The sequence below is a fragment of the Octopus bimaculoides genome, chromosome 3 (assembly GCF_001194135.2).
Source record: "Octopus bimaculoides isolate UCB-OBI-ISO-001 chromosome 3, ASM119413v2, whole genome shotgun sequence".
Classification (NCBI taxonomy): Eukaryota; Metazoa; Mollusca; class Cephalopoda; order Octopoda; family Octopodidae; genus Octopus; species Octopus bimaculoides.
Genome location: NC_068983.1, coordinates 59,577,309 through 59,581,037, shown reverse-complemented (window position 1 = coordinate 59,581,037; position 3,729 = coordinate 59,577,309). Strand labels below are relative to the sequence as shown.

The window sequence follows — 3,729 nt, the reverse complement described above, 5'->3', positions numbered from 1 at the left end:
ATATATATAGTAAATAGATAGGGATACAATATCCACATCAGTGGCCGGATGTTGAGTAAAGTAATGACTAGCTGAAAGTAACTGGATGCAAATGCAGTTGCTAGATGTCTAAGCAGCAGAAACATGCATTGGACAAATTTAAGTCAAATATGCTGTAACTGACTAGAGAAATGATAAAAAAAAAAGCAGATGTACCAATCTCTGTATTCATTGTTACTGTATTACACACACACACACACACACACACACACACACACACACACACACATACACACACACACATACACACACACAAACTATTCTTTGTCTGTTGTAATTCAGAATAGACAGAGTTTTAAGTAATACCATTGTATTTATTTTGTATATCATAGATATTTAGAAAGTTTCTCTTGAATAGAATCACCAGTAGTCTTTGTCTCTAAAGGATTAAGCCAGCATAAAAAAGTAGACAAAAAAATAATGGAATCTGAGGAAATTAATGATGGCAGCAATTCAAAATTGACAAAGTACTTAGGCCACAAAAACGTTAAAATTGTCTTCATTGCACATAAAATGGAACATTTAAGATACAACTTTTTAAGAACAAATATTAATGTGTATGTGTATACACACACACACACACACACACACACACACACACACACATAAATAGTCACACATACACATTATATATATAATCAAATGAATAATAACATACGATGGATAATTCTCAGCTCATTACAGCCGTTTCTTATATAACTTTTTAATAGAATGAGAACATTACTCCATTACAGAAAACTGTAATCATTGGATGAACCATAATTTTATGAAAAAAGAATATCCCAAGAATACAGTAGAGATGTGGCTGAAGTCTGTCAAGGCCAACTATGAAATGGAAGAATGACCAACAAAGTTGGCTGTTGAGGTTAAGAACATAGCTTGTGAAAATGTGTAATATGATATCTAAGGTCACCAACCCAGGTGAGTTAGGAATCTAGTGGACTGGTTCTTAGGCAGGCTGGAGTGGAGTGTAGGTGATATTTTATTATAGTAGGCTTAGAGCAGTGGGTCAGTAATTGCCAACCTCATTGCTCTTTGACTGATCTTTCATCAACAATGTTGTCTTTCCCTCTACAATCCACTCTGGAACTGCACCATTCTGTAAGCAGTTGTCTAATTGCAATGCAGTTCAATTATTACTATTATCATCATCATCATTATTATTATTATTATTATTATTATTATTATTATTATTATTAAGGCAGAGAGCTGACAGAATCATGAGCATGCTAGGCAAAATGCATAGAGGCTTTACGTCCATCTTTACATTCTGAGTTCAAATTCCTCTGAGGTCAACTCTACCTGTCATCCTTTTGGGGTCGATAAAATAAGTACCAGTTGAGCACCGGAGTCAATGTAATCAACTTACTTCCTTCCTACCCCCAAATTGCTGGTGTTGTGTCAAAATTTGAAACCATTATTATCATTATTACGACGACGACTACTACTACTACTACTACTACTACTACTACTACTACTACTACTATTACTACTTTGCATGAGTAATAGTCATTTGATGTGTAATTTCTGTTTCTAAATGTGATTCATATAATAAAGATCAGGAGGCGATATATCTCAGAGAACTAGTAAACAGTAAAACTAGTTAACAGACCATCAAGGGAGACTCTCTGTGATCTCGTGATCTATCAGAAACATCAGCTAAAAAAAGTTGAGTCTAAAAATGGGATGGCTTTGATCATAAGTTCACTTGATCAGACTTCTATGATCAAAGATAGAGACCTGTGATCGGAATTTAACAACTGGTAAACATCAAGAACAATAAAATATGAAGATAATCCAAGGCACTAATCTTAACACACACACACATGAACAAGAAGATCTCAGTCATTATTTAGTAAGGTATATGGTTTAGTCAGCTATCGCTCAACAATGTGCATGGTTTGCTGACATGAACTATGCTTTTGCTACTTATTTTAGGTATCTATGTTTCCACAGGCAGACAAACTCTCTATCAACACCTTTATCACTTACATGTTTCAGTCATTAGACTGCAGCTATGCTGGAGCATCACCTTGAATAATTTTCAGTCCTTTGTTTTTTTTTTAAGCCTGGTACTTATTTTATTGGTCTCTTTTACTGAACCATGGTGGAGGCGCAATGGCCAAGTGGTTAGGGCAGCGGACTCGCGGTCATAGGATCGTGGTTTCGATTCCCAGACCGGGCATTGTGAGTGTTTATTGAGCGAAAACACCTAAAGCTCCACGAGGCTCTGGCAGGGGATGGTGGCGTCCCCTGCTGTACTCTTCCACCACAACTTTCTCTCCCTCTTACTTCCTGTTTCTGTTGTGCCTGTATTTCAAAGGGCCAGCCTTGTTACACACTGTGTCACGCTGAATATCCCCAAGAACTACGTTAAGGGTAGACGTGTCTGTGGAGTGCTCAGCCACTTGCACATTAATTTCATGAGCAGGCTGTTCCATTGATCGGATCAACTGGAACTCTCGACGTCGTAAGCGACGGAGTGCCAACAACAACAACTGAACCATTAATTTACAGTGACATAAACACACTTACACTGGTTGTCAAGTGGTGGTGGTGATGGTTGGCATGAGGCTGTAGTAGAAGACATTTGTTCAATGTGCCATGCTGTGTGACTGAACCTGGAACCAAATTTCTTACCACACAGCCATGACTTCACTCCTGATACAGCAGAGTATCAAGGATGTGAGATTTGGGTGATAGAGCTGTCCAAGTAGCTGGATGACACTCATTTACAGCCGAGTGAACAGAAGCAATGTGAAACTAACTGTGTTGCCCAAGGACACAATGCATGACTCAACCAAAAATTGAACCACACTTTAAAATCAAGAGTTGAACACCTTCACCACTAGGCCACATGCTTTCGTTAATAAGATATCCAGTCTAATTCATCTTCAAAAGCTCATTGTTATTATAATACCACATAAAAGATGAGCGCATTATCCTAAAATGTTAGTAAAAGTACATTATCAGACAATAAAAGATCATAATGAACATTACATTATCATGGCTGATATTATATTTCTTCATTATATTTACAGCAAATAAATATAACACAGAGCTTACTAAGCACAATCTAAGTAAATACATCTTTGAATATATCGTGTCACAACTCAGAGAATTAACCAATACTAGCAGTGAAAGAAATAGTGTTTTTTTTTTTCTTTCTGCATTCTACCATGGAGGGACAGACAAAACATTATGACCTGGAGTAAAAATGTAAAACAAAATAATAAAAATTAGATAAAAAAAAAAGGATCTACTTTTTGATTTTTTTCTTTTTTCTTTTCATTTCCCTTCATCCTTAATTGAGGAAAAATACTTTTATTCATAAATCCACGCAGTAAATTGAAAGCATTGTCGTTTCATTAGCATGCAGTACTTCTTTCTGTAGTCTTCATGAGACTTTTTATTTTTACTTATTCGTATATTTTATTTCTTGTAAAACACCACAGAAAATATTAAAAAGAATAACGAAAACATGGACATGTATCATTCATTTTGCTTTGTTTTATATATATAATATATAGTATTAGGGAAAAGAATTTTTACCTGTAATTTTGGATTTTATCCCTAATATTATTATTATTATTATATATATATATATATATATGTATTGTATGTGTGCGTGTGTGTATACATATATATGGATATATGTGTGTGTATATATATATATATATATATATATAT

At 35.0% G+C, this 3,729-nt stretch overlaps 1 protein-coding gene and 1 long non-coding RNA gene across 2 annotated transcripts in view; one reads left to right on the top strand and one right to left on the bottom strand.

Annotated features, from left to right (window-relative positions):
* LOC106867601 (uncharacterized) overlaps positions 1–3,545 on the top strand; it is a 17,062-nt gene extending 13,517 nt beyond the window's left edge. Inside the window, exons 3-4 of the long non-coding RNA XR_001409168.2 lie at positions 774–960; positions 3,081–3,545. This is a non-coding gene — a long non-coding RNA (uncharacterized LOC106867601). The remainder of the gene's footprint in view (positions 1–773; positions 961–3,080) is intronic.
* The window catches only part of LOC106867600 (voltage-dependent calcium channel subunit alpha-2/delta-3), a 620,656-nt gene that overhangs the window by 463,199 nt on the left and 153,728 nt on the right, over positions 1–3,729 (bottom strand). The gene's annotated exons all lie outside the window — the stretch shown is intronic.